This window comes from Budorcas taxicolor, chromosome 9 (assembly GCF_023091745.1).
Source record: "Budorcas taxicolor isolate Tak-1 chromosome 9, Takin1.1, whole genome shotgun sequence".
NCBI classification, from domain to species: Eukaryota; Metazoa; Chordata; class Mammalia; order Artiodactyla; family Bovidae; genus Budorcas; species Budorcas taxicolor.
This window is the reverse complement of record NC_068918.1, coordinates 90,854,138-90,875,161: the sequence shown is the minus strand read 5'-3', so window position 1 is coordinate 90,875,161 and position 21,024 is coordinate 90,854,138.

Below are 21,024 nucleotides of genomic sequence, written 5' to 3'. Positions count from 1 at the left end.
AATAAGACAAAGGTATCCAACCTCAATAGGAAAAACAAAAATTAATACCATGTGAGATAAGAATGAAAAAAGAACAGAACTGTTAAATAGGAAAAGATAGAAAATACCAATTTTTGGCTAGGATATAGAGCAAAGGAAACCTCATGCATTGATGATAGAGATGTAATTACCAGAGTTGCCTGGGGTCACTGTTTGGCAACATCTACTAAAGTGGCATCACACTTAACCTTATCATCAGTTCTGCTTCTACAGCACATACTCAGAACGATAAGTGTATATGTCCCTGTATTCATAGCAACACAAATCATGATAACAACAAAATACAGTATAAATAATCAATTGTTCATCAGCCATAGAATTTATAAATCAGTATAATATATAGTAAATTGATTAGTTTGAGTCTTGATTCTAATGTATAACAACTCTTTGAATTTGGGCAATTCATTTGAATTCTCTAAGTATCAATACTGTATCTGTAAAACAGTCAGCATATTTGTCTGGCTGGATTGCTGAGGTAAAACAAAACAAAGAAAAATAAAACAAAAACAAATGTGTGAAAGACACTGGGCAATAGCACAGCTGGAAGGCAGGGCGCCTGGAATACTGCTCTGTCATCGGCTCCCCTGCCCAGCACGTCGAGAAACATTTCTAGTTTCACTGATTTGACCAAATGTATCGCTTTCCTTTTGCTTATATTCTAGTTTAGCTGGTAGAGGAAATCATAGTTTGAATTCTGAATTTAGACATTTAAAATTTTTCTACGTATCCGTCCGTGATTTACTTGTGTTTATTCTCTTTCTGTTTCTGCCTTGCTAGATCGTTCTCACTTTTCAAACCGCCTGCTCACTTTTTCCTTCAAAGCCATCCTGCCACTTGCTGCCCTTTCTTCTATTCGGATATAACAGTGAATTTCAATTGCAGCACCTATTTCCTTATTCTTGAACACTTTATTAATAACTCTGATGCTGATGAGTAGGAGGGGAAGATGTTAGATTAACATATCAGAAGACTGAAATCTTTTCTTCAAATATGCATTATTAAAGATACAAGAGAGAAGATTCCCTCACATTAACCCTCCCACTCCTCCTCCTTAAGTGTTGTTCATGTTAATTTGCTAGTAATAGCAGTGTCTGGAGAAACCTATTAGCAGCTGGCAGTTTAGTGGGGAGTTTCACTTACAGCTAAAGAAAATGTACTATAAAGATGGAACGGATATCTTGTGATAAAATGCAGTTTAAGGATCTTAAAAAACAAGAATAGTTTAAAAATACACATGCAACTTTTACTGATTTTGCTTAGAATTTGACTATTAAAAAAATATTAACATATTAATTTTGCAAAATTGCTTTTATCAGTTCTCTATTTTTACACTAAGCACCAGCCACTTCCAAAGAGCCAGTTGTCTGGCACAGCTCAAACACAGTTGAGGGGGGTTAAAGATAGGCTGGAGCTAGGTTATGACTTTATTTTTATCATATATTCTTCTGTTTATAACTGTATTCAAGTATAACAGATATATAATAAATGGTGCATATCTAATTAGACAATTTGATGAGTTCTGCCTTATGTATAATTTGTGAAGTGATCACAGTTAAGATAAACATCACTTTCAAAATTTTCTCTTATCCCATCATAATCCCACCCCACTAATCCACTCTGCCCCATATGCAGATAACCACCATTCCACTGTGTCCTCACTGATTGGTCTTCCCCTCCTGCTCATCAGCACAATTTTCTAGAGTTTAAATAAATGAAATCAGACAGTTTGCACTATTTTTAGTCTGGGTTCTTTCACTCAGCATAATTATTTAATATATGTATCAATAGTTTATCCTTTTATTATTCAGTTCAGTTCATTCCTTCACTCATGCCTGGCTCTTTGAAACCCCATGGACTGCAACACACCAGGCCTCCCTGTCCATCACCAACTCCCAGAGTTTACTCAAACTCATATCCATCGAGTCAGTGATGCCATCCAACCATCTCATCCTCTGTCGTCCCCTTCTCCTTCCACTTTCAATCTGTCCCAGAATCAGGGTCTTTTCAATTGAGTCAGTTCTTTGCATTAGGTGGCCTAAGTAGTGGAGTTTCAACTTCAGCATCAGTCTTTCCCATGAATATTCAGACAGATTTCCTTTAGGATGGACTGATTGGATCTCCTTGCAGTTCAAGGGACTCTAAAGAGTCTTCTCTGACACCACAGTTCAAAAGCATCAATTCTTTGGTGCTTAACTTGCTTTATAGTTCAATTCTCACTTCCATGCATGACTACTGGAAAAACCACTGCTTTGACTAGACTTTGACTAGATTTGAAAAAAATGTCTCTGCTTTTTAATGTGCTGTCTAAGTTGGTCATAGCTTTTCTTCCAAGGAGCAAGTATCTTTTAATTTCATGGCTGCAGTCGCCATCTGCAGTATTTGGGAGCACAAAAAAATTAAGTCTCTCACTGTTTCCATTGTTTCCCCCATTTATTTACCATAAAGTGATGGGACAGGATGCCATGATCTTAGTTTTCCGAATGCTGAGTTTTAATACAACATTTCCACTCTCCTCTTTCACTTTCATTAAGAGGCTCTTTAGATCTTCTTCGCTTTCTGCCATAAGGGTGGTGTTATCTGCATATCTGAAGTTATTGATATTTCTCCCGGCAATCCTGATTCCAGCTTGTGCTCCATCCAGCCTGGCATTTTGCATGATGTACTTTGCATAAAAGTTAAATAAGCAGGATGACAATATGCAGCCATGATGTGCTCCTTTCCCGATTTGGAACCAGTCTATTCGTGGTTCCACGTCGAGTTCTAACTGTTGTTTCCTGACCTCCATACAGATATCTCAAGAGACAGGTCGGGAGGTCTGGCATTCCCATCTCTTTCAGAATTTTCCAGTTTGTTGTGATCCACATAGTCAAAGGCTTTGGCATAGTCAATAAAGCAAAAGAGGATGTTTTGCTTTTTCTATGATCCAGGATATGTTGGCAATTTGATCTCTGATTCCAATGCCTTTCCTAAACCCAGCTTGAACATCTGGAAGTTACAGTTCATGTATTGCTGAAGCCTGGCTTGGAGAATTTTGAGCATTACTTTGCTAGCGTGAGAGATGAGTGCAGTTGTGTGGTAGTTTGAGCATTCTTTGGCATTGCCTTTCTTTGGGATTGGAATGAAAACTGACCTTTTCCAGTCCTGTGGCCACTGCTGAGTTTTCCATATTTGCTGGCATATTGAGCGCAGCACTTTCACAGCATCACCTTTCAGGATTTGAAACAGCTCAACTGGAATTTCATCACCTCCACTAGCTTTGCTCGTAGTGATGCTTCCTAAGGCCCACTTCACTTCACATTCCAGAGTGTCTGGCTCTAGATGAGTGATCACACCATCGTTGTTATCTGGGTCATGAAGATCTTTTTTGTATAGTTTCTTCTGTGTATTCCTGCAGCCTCTTCTTAATATCTTCTCCTTCTGTTAGGTCCATACCATTTCTGTTCTTTATTGTTTTTATCCTCACATGAGATTTTCCCTTGGTATCTCTAATTTTCTTGAAGAGATCTCTAGTCTTTCCCAGTCTATTGTTTTCCTCTATTTCTCTGCATCAATTGCTGAGGAAGGCTTTCTTATCTCTTCTTGCTATTCTTTGGACCTCTGCCTTCAAATGGGTGTTTCTTTCCTTTTCTCCTTTGCCTTTAGCTTCTTGTCTTTTCTCAGCTATTTGTAAGGCCTTGTCCGACAAGCATTTTGCCTTTTTGCATTTATTTATTTATTTTTTTGATGATGGTCTTGATCCCTGTCTCCTGTCCAATGTCACAAACCTCTTTCCATAGTTCTTCAGGTACTCTGTCTATCAGATCTAATCTTTTGAATCTATTTGTCACTTCCACTGTATAATTGTAAGGGATTTGATTTAGGTCATACCTGATGGTCAAGTGGTTTTTCCTGCTTTCTTCAATTTAAGTCTGAATTTGGCAAAAGGAGTTCATGATCTGAGCCACAGTAATCTACCAGGCTTGTTTTTGCTGACTGTATCGAGCTTCTCCACCTTTAGCTGCAAAGAATATAATCAATCTGACCTTGGTATTGACCATCTGGACAAGACCCAGTTTCCCCCTCAGTCAGTCTCTCCCATCAGGAAGATTTTCTTATTGCTGAATTCTTATTTCATTGTGTGGATATACCAAAATATGTTCACCAGTGACTGGACATTTGGGTTGTTTCTCTTTTTGGCTATTATAAATAATACTTTGATCACTTGATGCAGAGTTACTCATTGGAAAAGGCCCTGATTTGGGGAGATTAAGGCCAGGAGAAGAGGGCAGCACAGGTTAGATAGCATCACTGACTCAATAGACATAAATTTGAGCAAACTCCGGGTGACAGTGAAGAACAGAGAAGCCTGGAGCGCTAAAGTCCATGGGGTGGTGACAGAATTTAGCAACTGAATGACAACAAAATTAAATCCAGGATATCACATTTTATTTAAACAACATATATCCTAGTTTCTTTTGATCTGTAATAGTTTCTCTTTTCTTTCATGTCTTGGGTTAACTCAGGAATTCTACACCAAGTATTTTATAAAATGTCCATGAGTTATTATTTTGTCTGATATTTTTTTCAACACTAGGCTGGGATTGTGGGCTTGAGAGACAAATACCATTGAAATGCCCTTCTAATCATATTCTATCAGGGCTGCATAAAACCAACGTGAATTAATACTGGATATTAACTTGGATCACTTAAGGTCATAATAAAGCCAAATTTCTCTCTAAAGTTACTACTTCCCTTTTTTTCATACTCTGTTCTTTGGAAATGAACTAGTAAATCCATCTCACATTCAAAAGGGGATTTTTCACACTTAAAAATGAGGGTGTATAGTAGTGTCTCCTTGTGCATAACAAATGCCCACAGTCTGAATGGCTCATAGCGGCAGAGGTTTGTTATCTCTCAGGTTTCAACGCTCAGGAGTCTGTGTGGCTTAGCCAAGTCTCTGGCTCTTAATGGATGCAATGGACTGAATCTGGGTGTTCTCAATACTGTGGAATCAGCTAGAGCTCGTGTCTCTTCCAAGCCCATTCGGGTTGTTGGCCGAATTCAGGTCACTGTGGCTGTAGGACTGACCTCTCCATATTCTTGTTGCTGTTGCCCAGAGATTGCCCTGGGCCCTAAGGATCCCTCAAAACCTAGCTCTATGGCCCATTGAGAGGCCATTCACACAGGATGGCTTGCTTTCTTCCAGGCCAGCAGGCCTCCTGCTCCTGCAACTAAGGTCACCCAGGATAACATCCCTTTTGGATTAACTCAAAATCAGCTGATAATTAACTTAGTTATGAGAGTGAAATCCACTGTATTCACAGGTTCTGCCTGCACTCAGAGGGAAATATGCAGGGTATGTGCACCACAGAGAAGTGGGGGGATCTGTTCAGCCATATTATGTTTCTTGTAACACGTTGTCTTCCTATTATTAAATTATAAAACTTCTTAATCTGTTCCAGATACAAATCCCCCACCAGATATGTGTTTTGCAAATATTTTTCCCAGTCTGAAGCTTGCATTTTTATTTCTGTAACAATATCTTTTGAAAAGCAAAAATATTTGTCTTACCCACGGCCATTAAAATTTTCTTGTGTTTTCTCCCAGAAATTCCAAAATGCCAAGGCAATTAAATGAGGAAAGGAAAAATATTTCAATGAATAATGTTACAGAAAAATAAACATTAGTTGAAAAAAAATGAATCCATTCTTTACTATACAGTTTTTACAGAATTCAAAGAAAAACTAAACCATATATTGAAATGTAAAACAAAATTTTGACTTCTTTATTGATAATATGAAAATTATTATTTGTGATGAGTTTGATACAAAAATATTGCAACTGTTTTTGATATACTTTCTATCATAATAAGAACTCTCACTCTTTTAATAACAATTTTTCATAGCAAATATTTACTCTGTCCAACTTTGTGCCAAATAATGGGGAGAGAATATTAAGGAAAAACAAACAATCTGTGTTCAGTTACAGCTTGAATTTTAGGGAAGAAACAAGTATTGATGGAATAAACAGATAAGTATCATAAATAAAAAGAAATCTATTAAAATTGCATAGGCATTTACCCTTTGACATAACACTTTCACTAATGTATACAAAGATATACTTGGCAATAAACAAAAACTCCACTTTCTGCCTTCCAGTTGAACTAATATTCCAGCAGATGACAGTTATAAACCTGGACAAAAAAAATGTAATGGTTTGCGAGGACTAGAGAGCAACCAGATATTGGACACAGAAAGGAGGTCTTCTGTATTATCTTGTGTATCCACAGAACACACCACTGTGATTGACGCTGTTTACTTCAACAGTTTCCTCTTCATAAGGAATTGTGTTATTTTTCCTTCTATCTTTTGCTATAACAGAAACAAAGATGCTGCAAAGAATAGCTTGTACATATGTCATTTGACACTTTCACCAGAGAATCTTTAAGGGAAATTATTTAATGACTTGCCAACAAGTTTAATGTTAGCTGTAAGAATTTTTGTATATGACAGTAATGAAGCAAAGGAAGTTCCTTCTATTTCTAATGTATTGAGTGTTAATCAAGAATGAATGGTTAGCTCTATCAAGTGCTTTTGTTAATGTGTCTATTATGAAAAAAATGGGATTTCCCGATGACTCAGCAGTAAAGAATCTGCCTGCAATGCAGGAGACAAAGGAGACACAGTTTCCTTCCCTGAGTCGGGAGGATCCCCTAGAAGAGGAAATGCCAATCCGCTTCGGTATTCTTGCCTAGAAAATCCCATGGTCAGAGGTGTGTGACAGGCTACAGTCCAAAGGGTCACAAAGAGTCAGACATGACTGAACAACTGAGCACACACATTTAAAAAAAAAATAGCTCTCAAATATGACTGAAATTTTAATGAGAGCTCCAAACCAGATAAAGACATAATTTAAATTTTTGATCATTAAACTGTGGTTTTATAAAAATATTTTTGTTCTTGCTATTACTCACTGACATGTTTAGGGGTTCAGTGGATACAATGCTTGTAAATCTTAAATTTCATGGAACAGTTTTTATTTTGTAGTAACATTAGCATTACCATTCTTGAAATGATTATTTTATGATGAAACAAATATATAATTGTGCAATATTAGTAGAAACAATGATTTTTCAGGTCATATAAAAATAGATAAAAATCTAAAATAAAAAAATAAGTAAACATTTCAGAGCAGGACAAACTGATTATACGAACTCATGAGTTGTCTGCTGAAAAGGCATACAAGTAGTGACAACTCCGCAAACACTTCTAGCACTTGATCATGGTCTCCAGATGACATTTTCCATTAGAGAGAGCCAGGAGTGTTTGAAGGAATGTCTCATTTCTTGTCACAAAAGCACAGATGAGCCTGGACATCATATTCCTTCAGAAACAAGAAGAGAATGAATTATTAATGGGATCTTGCCCAAGAGGAAAGGGAGGAAACAGAGAGTTTGACTCCAACCGGTGGAAGTTGAGACAATTTGAACGATAAGAATGCCCACTAGTGCAGGTTTTTAGGGCAAGAACTCATCATTCAGGAAAATCAATAAAGGGAAATAATTAAGCATTTAACACTTATTTCCAGTACAGACTATTTTCAGGATAAGAAATTGTAGATAAGGACTTTTTTTTCCTCTTTATGAAAACTACAGCCAAAAACTAAACTGCTCTGCACAGCAAAGGGAAGCACAAACAACATGAAAAGACAGCATACTGACGGGGAGAACACACTGGCAAGCCGCCTGTCTCATACCCTCCTGAGAAATTTGCGGTAGGGATGTAGAAAGAGGAGCAGGCCTCTGCAACTGCTGCTGTCAGGAACAAAACAGATCACAGAGTTCTCGAAGCCCCTGGCCTTCCTGGCATTAACCCTTATTTCCGGAATCGTGGGGAAATCTGGGAGGGAAAATGAAAAGTGAAAGTGTTAGTCACTCAGTCGGGTCCAACTCTTTGTTACCCCATGGACTGTCCCCCACCAGGCTCCTCTGTCCATGGGGTTTCCCAGGCAAGAATACTGGAGTGGGTGGCCATTCCCTTCTCCGGGGGATCTTCCCGACCCAGGGATCGAACCTGGGTCTGCTGCATTTCGGGCAAATTTTTAACCATCTGAGCTGAGTTAGAGAGACTAATAAACAACTTTGGAAATATTTTAGTATTTTCACAACTGGCATGGCATATGCTCAGTGAGTTTGAGGTCTTTGACCTTTGAGGAGCACTTTGGAATCTTGAGCTGAGCTCCCCGTTTGCTTCTAGGCCTCTCACGGTAAAGACCTGAGAGAAGGCCCTTCTTGTTATGGGACAACCTTCCAGGCATCTTATCAGAGGAGGCATCCTGTGTTCCTTTCAGGTGGCCAGGTGAGCGGACTGAACCCTGCATTGCAGACAGAGCTCTCCCCGCAAGTATGACTCGAGGGCAGCCTTGAGGTGGAGGAGTGCTGGCTAGACCTCAGGTCTAAGCTAAAATGTCATGCAATTTACCAGAAGCTCTAAATTTTTCAGTAACTGTGTACATGCTTCTGGCATTAATGGAGCAGCTGTTACAATCCTGTTTATATTTAAGTTATGAATTCATTAGCCAGGGAGAAGGAGTGTCATCATCCCCAGCCTACAACAACATCCACATCCCCATGTTCCCTGAATTTATTTATAAGTGACAGCTTCGGAATTCATGTCAGTTCATATATCCGTGTGTGTATGTGTGTTAGTCGAAGTCGTGTCTGACCATTTGAGACCCCAAGGACTGTAGTTTGCCAGGCTCCTCTGTCCATGGGATTCTCCAGGCAAGAATACTGGAGTGGATAACCTTTACTTTCTCCAGGGGATCTTCCTAACCCAGAGATCAAACCTGTGTCTCCTGCATTGCAAAGATTCTTTACCTTCTGAGCCACCAGGGAAGCCCTGTCAGGTTATATAAAACCGTCTAAATGAAGTACTGTTTCCAAGATATTCATAAGCCTATGTTGTGGGGAATGTATTTAGACACAGAGGAAAATGCTGTATGCATTAGACCTTTCCTCTGCCTTCTGGAATTCCCTTTAGGTCTTAGGAGAAATCACTGCGGAATGAGCGGGGGAGGAAAGGAGCAAACCAGGACCCAAAGAGCTTTGTCAGAACGCTCAGGTAAAGGCAACTTCATATAGATTGGAAGATAAGCAACATCAGCAATTAGGAGGCAGGAGCCATGGGAACGGGCAGAACAGCTGCTCGTGAATGGCCTGGATGTCAGATATCCGCTGGATAGAAGCTCATGGAAAAGTGTTCAGAAAGTGAGTCAACGCTTGGTTAGTGGCTCCAGCCAACACATGGAGATGAGCAATGGCTGAGGAGGACGACAAGGAATGAGATGTCATATGGACACAGGTCTGGAGGAGTAGCTGGCACCCACTGCAGTCATTCTCACCTGGAAAAACCCACAGACAGAGGAGCCTGGTGGGCTACAGTCCATGGGGTCACAAAGAGAACACAACTTAGCAACTGAGCACACACACACACACACACACACACACACACACACACACACAAGGATACCGGTAGGGGCTCCCAATGAATGTGAGCCCACACACCCCACTTCAGTGAGTGATGTAGACGCCCACTGAAGAGTTGGGTTCTTGACTTAGGATCCCTAAAATGCAGAAGCTAAGGAGATCTGCGGAAGACACTCGAGGGTATTTAGGAAGGATTGGGTTTCAGACATAGGCAAATGGAGATGCAGATGTTTGGAAATCGTCAAGCTCATTCATGCAGCGGCTGCCATGTTTGTAATTCCTGAAGAGGGAGATGATTAGAATTCAGTTTCCTGTTAATAAAATAGAAAAATTAATAATTAGAAAGGTGTCATTTACAGTAGCTATAAAAATTTTAAGGTAACCTGAAATAATTTTTTTAGTGCAAGTCTTTTTCCAAGGAAATTTTAAGACTCAGTTGCAATTCATTTAAGAATACCTAATTAAATAGACATACCATATGATTGCACATAAAGCCTATCATAAAAAATTTCATTTCTCCTCAACTTGATCCATTATTCCAATAAAAATTTCAGTAGAGGATTCTGTGTAATTTAATAAGCTGAACAAATGGCCAAAGTTAGAAAGACATTCTAAAGAAGAAAGTGAAAAATGTGAAGTAAAGCTTGCCAATATGGTGAGCATGAAAAGTTATCTTCTTGTGGTTTTAATTTACATTTTTCTGATTACTAAAAAGGTTGAACAAATACTCATATTTTTGATCTTTATTTGTTTTTCTCCTGTGAGAGGCCAACAAGCTATTTGCTCTTTTTTCAACTGGGTGATTTGTTTTTTCTTTCTGATCCATAGAAATCCCTTTAAATATTCCTGATTTAAAAATTTTTTCAGTCATAGTTAGGTAAATATTTTCTGTTAGCTTGTGGCTTGTTCTCTAACTCTCCTCATGGTATCTTTCATTGCACAAGCATCTGTGATACAATGGAATTATCTTTCCTTTAATATTTAGTGTTTTCAAAATGTATTTTTTATTGTATATTCATCAAGAGTTCCTTAAGCTATGTTTCACGTTTTGAAAATACTCACTTTAAATTTTAAGTAAATACATGTCATTTATTTTTGCTTAACACATAAGGTAAGAACGCAGTTTCATTTTCTCTTATAGATAATTAATTTCCAGCATTATTCATTGAATATCTCCCCTTTCTGCCTGAAGTATAAGAGTGACTCCTGTTGTTGTTTAGTTCCTAAGTGTGCCTGATTCTTTGAGACTCCATGGGCTGTAGCCCGCCAGGCCCCTCTATCCATGGGATTTCCTTGACAGGAATGCTGGAGTGGGTTGCCGTTTCCTTCTCCAGGGAATCTTCCCAACCCAGCTATCAAACCCCCATCTCTGGTGTTGGCAGATTCTGTACCACTGAGCCGCCTGGAAAGCCTAGGAGTGCCTCTGCTGTCCAGCCACTAAGCTGTGTCTGAGTCTGCGACCCCATGGACTGCAGCATGCCAGGCTTCTTTGTCCCTCACTATCTACCAGAATTTACCTAAATTCATGTCCACTGAATCAGTGATGCCATCCAACCATCTCATTCTCTGCTGCCTTCTTATCCTCCTGCCTTCAGTCTTCCCCAGAGTCAAGGTCTTGTCCAGTAAGTCGGCTGTTTGCATCATGTGGCCAAAATACTGAAGCTTCAGCTTCCACATCAGTCCTTATTCTGGGTTAATTTCCTTTAGGATTGGCTGATTTGATCTCCTTGCTATCCAAGGAACTCTCTAACATGCAGCTAATCTCCACATGAGTATGGACCTGTTTCTCAACTGTTTCTGATTTATTTTTGCTTTATGTCTCCATCCTCATAAATACTGCAATGCCTTAATTTGCATATCTTTAAAAATGTGACTATTAGGAAATTTCAAATTATGTATGTGGCCTGTATTATGCTTCTACTTAACAGCACTGATGTAATCTTTGTAGCGCTGATGTAATCTTAGTAACCACCTCTTATTTTGCAAACCTTAAACTATTAATTTTTTTTTTCCTTGTTATTGTCCGACTGGAATTTCCTGAACTGTGTTGAATAGATGCAGTGGTTGGAGGTAATCAGTTTTGTCCCTGGTTATATGGAAATATGTTTACTATTTTACCATTAACTAAGATGTAGTTGCAGACAGATACACACAGGGATAAAATTTTTCTCCTATTTCTAAACTATTAGTGTTTTGCCTTGTTTTAAATCATTAGTGGATGCTTAAAAATATCCACTGCTTTTTTTCTGCATTAATATGATATATTTGATTATTTTTTAATACTGAATCAACCTATTTTTCCTAATATTCACACGGCTTGGTCAAAATGCATTATCTTTTTAATACATTATTAGATTTTATTTATTAAAATATTTTAAAGACTTTGGTATTCATGCTCATAAATGAGTGAGTTTAGCCTGAAATTTTATTTTTTTAATTAATTTTTTATTTATTTATTTTTTATTTTTATTTTTTTTAAGCCTGAAATTTTAAAATGATGTTGTTCCCTGGGTGGTACACATGCAGCCAAGCACACACGCACACAGACACACACACACACACACGCACACACACACACACGGCATTCTTATTGTTTTACAAATAATATACTTATCCTCATATTTCTTTGACCAAAATTCTTTATTATGCCTCAGACCTTTCTCTGGGATAGTTTTCCTCCTCTTAAAACATATCCTTTAGAATTTTATCAGAAAGGGGTAAGTATAATTTTTTAGATTTTCGCTTGAAATTAAAATTGTTTTTTGCTCTTGAAAGTCAGGTTTGCTAAATCTGGAGTCCCGAGCTGAGGTCTGCTCGCTGTCCTCACACTGAGGGGCGCAGAGCTGCGCTTTCTGGCTTCTGTTGCTGCTGTCGGTGTGTCACCGTCGGTCCTACGGGCGGCTGTTGGCAGACAGTTTATTTTTTCTCTATTTTTAAGATCTTTTGTGTTGGGAATTCAGCTGTTTGATTATGATAGCTTTAGGTGCACATCTTGAACCTTTTGTCTTTTATCATATTAAAAATGCTCAGCTTATGTTTCATCATTTTGTTCATCCCTTCTCTTATTATCTCTTTTTCCCTAGATTTTGAATAAGACATATATTAAATTGCATTCTTCTATGTCACTAAAATCTTTTTATGCTTTATTTTTCTTTCTTATAAAGGACTTATTCCGACTCACCCCGTCAGCCTGGTTCAGTTCAGTTCAGTCACTCAGTCGTGTCCAACTCTTTGAGACCCCATGGACTGCAGCACACCAGGCTTCGCTGTCCTACACCATCTCTCAGAACTTGCTCAAACTCATGTCCATTGAGTCAGTGATGCCATCCAACCGTCTCACCCTCTGTCATCCCTTTCTCCTTCTGTCCCCAATCTTTTCTCAGCATCAGAGTCTTTTCAAATGAATCACCTCTTCACATCAGGCAGCCAAAGTATTGGAGCCTAGTACATCTTCAGCCTAGTACATCGTCCTTCTTCTGATTTGTCTAAAATGCTATTTAATCCATCCACTGAGTTTCTGATTTAAGGTAGTGTACATGCATGTGCAATTTATTCTGAAGAACTGTATTTATTTCTTTATCAGATACACCTGCTCACTTTGGAGAGTATTTTATTTTTTATTCTATTTTTATTCTCTTCATATTCCCTTTTGCATATTTAAATATTTATTAGATATTTTCTATTGGATAATTCCAGTATCTACAACAAGTCTTCTCTGGGGATTTGTATCAGTTCAGATCTGTATTTTGAAGTGTTGTGTTTTTTTTTTTTTAATTTTGTATGTTTAGCTGTTATGAACCACTATGTTTTCTTCACCATATTTTCAGAAATAAAAGTCTCCTCAATTACTCTTAGAAAAAACTTTATTTTAATAAAATATTTAGGTTTGGTCATGTGTACTCAGCCACTCACTCGTGTCTGACTCTTTGTGACCCAGAGGACTGTAACCCACCAAGTTCCTCTGGTTATAGAATTTCCCAGGCAAGAATACTAGACCAACCCAGGGATTGAAAGGTTGGCTTAACACTCAACATTCAGAAACTAAGACCATGGCATCCAGTCCTATCACATTATGGCAAGTAGATGGAGAAACAATGGAAGCAGTGACAGACTTTATTTTCTTGGGCTCCAAAATCACTGCAGATGGTGACTGCAGCCATGAAATTAAAAGATGCTTGCTCCTTGGAAGAAAAACTATGACAAACCTAGACAACGTATCAAAAAGCAAAGACAAAGGTTCATATAGTCAAAGCTATGATTTTTCCAGTAGTCACGTATGGATGTGAGAGTTGGAACATAAAGAAGGCTGAGTGCCAAAGAACTGATGCTTTTGAACTGTGGTGCTGGAGATGACTCTTGAGATTTCCTTGGACTGCAAGGATTATCAAACCAGTCAATCCTAAAGGAAATCAATTCTGAATATTCATTGGAACATCTGATGCTGAGGCTGAAACTCTAGTACGTAGGCCACCTGATGTGAAGAGCCAACTCATTAGAAAAGACCCTGATTCTGGAAAAGATTGAAGGCAGGAGGAGAAGGGGATGACAGAGGGTGAGACGGTTGGATGGCATCACTGACTCAATGGACATGAGTTTGAGCAAGTTCTAAGAGATGGTGAAGGACAGGGAAGCCTGGTGTGCTGCAGTCCATGGGGTTACAAAGAGTCGAACACGGCTGTGTGACTGAACGACAACAGGGAACTAGGATCCTGCAAGCTGCCCTGTGTGGCCAAAAAACAAATAAACACATTTAAAGAAATAAAAAGTGTCAAGCCTGCAAAGTAAACATTTCTTGGAATGTGAGGTATTTATTTTCCTCTTTAAATGAGTATTTCTTGACCAGAAGCCCTGGCTGTTCTTGAACTCCCATTTCAAAATTTAAATATTGAACCAGTAATTTTTAATAGCAAGAGCTCTGTTTATGATTTTGTTCACTCATCATATAGGAAAAAATGTGTTTATACATTTTTGATAAAATGCCTGTTATAGTTTTGCTAAATGAAACAAATAGATGTAAGCAAAATGTAAATTATGATTTTCATTATGTTTTAATCCCATAGATCTTTCTATGGAAAAGGAAATTTTAAAGTTACTGTTTTTCCATTTAAATTCTTCATTCTGTGTCAGTTTCAATACATCTTCTCTGTGCTGATATAACAAATGTTCTCTAGTAACTAATGGGTATTGTAATCTTATTCATAAAGAAATTCTAAAAAGTTACATCCAGTGAGAACACAAGATCCACTGGCTTTTTGAGATGGCAACTGGTTGACTTTCTATAGGCCCCATAAATTCAGTGAAACAGAAAAAAAAAAAGGTGCCCCATTTTGTTCCAGAACACATTTAATTAAATTCCTGCCCTTTAGAAATCTGTTCCTTAAAATGGCATCAACCTTGGAGATATACATCACAAATCTAGGGAGGAAAGCACATTTTTCCTATGTGTACAACTTCTGCGTAGCAGAGGAGAGGACTCTAGGGTAAAGGGCAGAACAGAAGTTGTATCTTCCGTTGATTATCCCACTTGCGGTTGAGAAATATCCATGGGAAGTCTTTGATACTAAATGGTGGTCCCACTAAAAGCAGAGGAGGACTTCACCGTTCATTTTTTGTATCCTTCTGCAGTTTTCTTCAGAAAATATAATATTAGAAAGTAACTATTTCAGGAGATAAGGAAATCACACATATTTACACATCAAAATCAATAAATGTAGCAGTTACATAACAAACCTTGAAGCAAGCATGAGATTTTTTTTTTTAATCCCCATTAAATTTAAAGTGTATGGATTGAACGACAGCACCTGCTATCGCGCCATCACTGATACTATCACACGGGAAATACAAATAAAGACCTCCTGAATCAGGGCCAGAGGGGAACATTTTCCAGGCAGGAAGGAATCTATAGTCCCTTTTCAGTTTAGCCAAGAAGAGGTTTCCACTTTCCCCTCTCTGCCTCCTGTGAGAAGTATCTATAGACATTTGAGAGCAGCACATTTTTTAAGCATATTACTGGAATCCAGTTACACTAAGAGGGCTGCACTTCTAACATTTCAGCATCAGGGACACAGAATTGGGCAAAAGTATAAGGAAAGAAAATGATTGAAGCATTTTAAATAAATCTTGGGTTGTATAATTTTAGAACATTTTTAATAAGAGTTGCTACTTGGAAGAAAGTTATAATTCAAAGATAAGAGAAATACAAATAAAATCATTTGTTACGATACCACTTAGATAAAACTAGTCTGATGTCTCTTATTCCGGATTTTCATATGCATCTATTAAGATATTTAAATATCTACTCCAATCTGCCTATCTATCATTAAAAAATGCATACTAGATTTCCTGTTTATAGCCTGCTTTTTTTTATCTTGAGAATATGTAGCACACAGCCACCATTTTCTGGGAAACAAATGCAGAACTTTCTCAACATTTTAAATCATTATATATTGTTCCATTTTATGATATCTATCTATCTATCTAGACCTATACAATCCACATGCAAAGCAGGAAACTTGTTCCAGTCCTGGGTCAAGAAGATCCCCTGGAGGAGGGCATGGCAACCCACTGCAGGATCCTTGCCTGGAGAATCCCATGGACGGAGAAGCCTGGTGGGCTACAGTCCGTGGAGTAGTACGGAGTCAGACACCACTGAGCAACTAAAACTTTCACCTTTTCATATAAAAATAGAAACAGAGCTATACAGATTAGAGCTATGCTATATGAATACATTCTTCTATTTAATAGTAATTTGTATTCTCATAGACGCAGATGTAGGGTTTGGAGAGTTCAGATGCAAATGTTGTTAAGGTTAGGCAGTAGAAGAGTGGAAGAAACAATTGAAGAGAAAAATATCAGGTGTGTATAAAATTAGATTATTATTAAAAAGTCATATCTGTAGAAGTGTTTTAATTTATGCAGCAGGAATTTTACACTGAATTTAAAATGGTAAAGAACAAGAAGAGAAAAGCAATTTTGTTTCTTGGACCAAATTTTTTCCTTGTGGAATTTGAAGATCTGTGTGTGAAGATTTCTGCATAACCTGTCTCTATTTCTATCTATTGTCAAAATCCCAAATTAAACCACCTGGTGGATAAAACAATAATTAGCAAGAGTTTGCTGTGTCCATAGGAAAGTTTGCAACCTGGGAGCTTTCAAATCCAAAACTGATAGGAAGCTCATGATACAAAGGGCGTGACATGACAAGATGGCTTGTAAAGTAAAAGGAGGGTGTTGTTCAACATTTGTAGGGATTGGTTATTACAGTACAGCTTCCAGACAGCAGGGAACTGTTTAAAAATGATTATCTTATTCCATTTTAGAAAGACAAATTAACTTTCCTGTATGATCACCAGAGGCATTTACAAGAAATGACGTAAGTTAAGTTAGTTTATGCTCGTGAAATATGTAGATTTATTTTTGCTCATGTGGTTTAAATGGTTTTGTCTCCTTGGAAGACTGTCAAGCCTCCTCTCCATTTTATTTTATTTTAACCCCATCGATACATGCTCTAAAATTCTGGGGAACATTTAATTTGTTTTCATATTTTCACCTGATCTCCCCATGGATTCTTCAGGCTTCCTCAAGCATGGTTGCTGGATTTCCAAGGCCAACATCCTAAGAGAGTCAGGGGCATGGTGCTTTCACGACTTAGCCTCAAAAGTCACTTAGGGTCGATTCTGGTGTCCTCTAATGTTCAAGGCAGTCACGATGCTCAACCCACTTTCAAGGGGAAGGAAATACACCTCATCTTTTGTTCAGGAAGTGCAAAATTCTAGATACACATGCGACATATTTTTACAAAGATTTTTGGAAAATACAATCTGTCATACACATTGTCTCAGTGAACAGATAGTTCACAAAAGGCTGGAAAATATAGAATATCTTCATAGTTTGTCATAGTTTCTCTATTGCACGAGTGAGACCAGAAACAAGAAATCCATTATTTCCTAAATGTATTGTTAACATCTTTTTGTTTAGAAGAGTGTTGGCATTGTGAAATAATGAAATCACTACCTGAAGCTTAGATGCAAAACTTAAAGGTAATCTAGGTTTTTAAAATTTTGGTAGCTATTGGATTGGTATAGATTTGTAAAGATCTAAAGACATGAGACATTTTAAATTTTTTTCTTGTTTTATATTGGGGTATAGACAATTGACAAACAAGGTTGTGATAGCTTCAGGTGAACAGGAAAGGGACTCAGCCGTACATACGCAGGTATTCATTCTCCCTCAAACCCCACTCCCAGCAAAGCTGGCACAGTAATATTGAGCAGACTTCCCTGTGCTGTACAGCACGTCCTTGCTGGTTACCCACTCTAAACTTCACAGTGTGCGCATGTCCATCCCAAGCTTTCTAAGTGTCCCTTCCCCCATCTTCTGCTCGGTGCCGAGTTTAGTGCCAGACACTGATCGGTACAAATGCACTCTTTTAGGTACCCGAATCCATACTATTATCCATCCAGTGTTCAGTTACAGTGTACATGCAGTAATGATGGGAACTGTCCATGTATTCCTGAAACCTCTGTCAAATACTTACATGGAAAACAGCCTTGACTTCTTGAAGAGATATTTATAGGTGAGCTTTACGTGATTTTGACACCTGAAACTAAGGGAATGAAATATGAGTGCAAGAAACTCTGGTCAATCATAGGCATCTTTTAAAAAATAAATGCTGAAGAGGAGCCGGAACACTTCTGTGCTCTCTTAGCTTCAATAAGCACCAAGTCTCTGGAAGGGCTTTCTACTCCTGACCCCTTCAAACCAGCCATTGATGGTTGAAGCACCTGCCACTTTTCTAACAGATACTGAATAGAGAGGTTTTTCAAATCCTCTATAGAGCTAACTTTGTTGTATCTATCGGCTTCTAATAGATACAGACTGTCTTCAAATAAAAACATGGTATTTCACAATAGCTCTTGCCTTATGCCTCTCCCAATTGAGTTGCTAAAGACCACTTACCTGAAGTGAATTTTTTCTGTTGCAATGAAAAAAGATAAACTTCCTCTTTTGAAATATCTGACATTCTGACCCGAAACTACCACTGCACACTCTTCACTTTCTATCCAGCATCTTTGTCAAGAGAGAGAATGGAGTCCTTTTTCTTAAACTAAGTTCAGTCAGTTCAGTCACTCAGTCGTGTCCAACTCTTTGCGACCCCGTGCACAGCAGCATGCCAGGCTTCCCTGTCCATCACCAACTCCCAGAGTTTACTCAAATTCATGTCCACTGAGTCAGTGATGCCATCCAACTAATCTCATCCTCTGCCATCCCCTTCTCCTCTCCCTTTCAATCTTTCCCAGCATCAGGGTCTTTTACAATGAGCCAGTTTTTCCCATCAGGTGGCCAAGGTATTGGAGTTTCAGCTTCAGCATCAGTCCTTCCCATGAATATTCAGGACTGATTTCCTTTAGTATGGATCCCCTTGCTGTCCAATGGACTCTCAAGAGTCTCCTCCAGCACCACAGTTCAAAAGCAGCAATTCTTTGGCTCTCACCTTTCTTTATAGTTCAATCCATGCATCTCTCACATCCATGCACGACTACTGGAAAAACCATCGCTTTGACTAAACGGACCTTTGTTGGCAAAGTAATATCTCTGCTTTTTAATATGCTGTCTAAATTGGTCATAGCTTTTCTTCCAAGGAGCAAGCATCTTTCAATTTCATGACTGTAGTCACCATCTGCAGTGATTTTGGAGCACACAAAAATAAAAGTCTCTGTTTCCGTTGTTTCGCCATCTATTTGCTGTGAAGTGATGGGACCAGATGCCATGATCTTCATTTTCTGAATGTTGAGTTTCAAGCCAACTTTTTCACTCTCCTCTTTCACTTTCATCAAGAGGCTCTTTAGTTCTTCTTTGCTTTCTGCCGTAAGAGTGGTGTCATCTGCCTATCTGAGGTTATTGATATTTCTCCTGGCAGTCTTGAGTCCAGCTTGTGCTTCATCCAGTCCAGCATTTATCATGATGTACTCTGCATTTAGGTTAAATAAGCAGGGTGACAATATACAGCCTTGATATACCCCTTTCCCAGTTTTGAGCCAGTCTGTTGTTCCATGTCCTGTTCTAACTGTTGCTTCTTGATCTGCATATAGGTTTCTTAGGAGGCAGGTACGGTGGCCTGGTATTCCCATCTCTTGAAGAATTTCCCACAATTTGTTTTGATTCACACAGTCAAAGTCTTTGGCATTGTCAACGAAGCAGAAGTAGATGATTTCCTGGAATTATCTTGCTTTTTCTATGATCCAATGGCTGTTGGCAATTTGATCTCTGGTTCCTCTGCCTTTTCTAAATCCAGCTTGAACATCTGGAAGTTCTTAGTACATGTACTGTTAAAGCCTAGCTTGGAGTTGAGCATTACTTTGCTAGTGTGTGAGATGAATGCAATTGTGCAGTAGTTTGAACATTCTTTGGCATTGCTTTTCTTTGAGATTGGAATGAAAACTGGCCTTTTCCAGTCCTGTGGCCACTGCTGTGTTTTCCAAATTTGCTGGCATATCGACTACAACATTTTAACAGCATCATATTTTAAGATTTGAAATAGTTCATTGGAATTCCATCACTTTCATTAGCTTTGTTCGTAGTGATGCTTTTAAGGCCCACTTGACTTTACATTCCAGGATGTCTGATTCTATGGGAGTGATCACACCCTCGTGGTTATCTGGGTCATGAAGATCTTTTTTGCATAGTTCTTCTGTGTATTCTTGCCACCTCTTCTTAATATCTTCTGCTTCTTTTAGGTTCATACCATTTCTGCCGTTTATTGTACCCATCTTTGCATGAAACATTCTCTTGGTATCTTTAATTTTCCTGAAGAGATCTCTAGTCTTTCCCATTCTATTGTTTTCCTCTATTTCTTTGAATTGATTGCTTAGGAAGGCTTTCTTGTCTCTCATCCCAATTCTTTGGAACTCTGCATTCAGATGGATATATCTTTTCAGAGTGCCTGAAGAACTATGAATGGAGGTTTGTAACATTGTACAGGAGTCTGTGATCAAAACCATTACCAAGAAAAAGAAATGCGAACAGGCAAAATGTTTGTCTGAGGAGGACTTACAAATAGCTGAGAAAAGAAGAGAAGTGAAAGGCAAAGGAGAAAAGGAAAGATATATTTATCTGAATGCAGAGTTCAAAGAATAGCAAGGAGAGATAAGAAAGCCTTCCTCAGTGATCAGTGCAAAGAAATAGAGGTAAGCTGTCACTAACACTGACAATAGTGTATCCTTTGTCGTTTTTTAAAGATCAAATTTTTGAGTGTTTCTTTACTTCTTATAGAATTCTTATCATGTCATAATTTTTACATGTCTAATGTGAACTGCTATTCTATGAATGTTCAGCTCAGTTCAGTCACTCAGTCATGTCTGAGTCTTTGCAGCACGCCAGGCTTTGCTGTCCATCACCAAGTCCCAGAGCCTACTCAAACTCATGCCCATTGCTTCAGTGATGCCATTCAACCCTTTCATCCTCTTCTCCTCCCCTCCAGCCCCCGTCATCCCCTTCTCCTCCTGCCTATATTTATTATT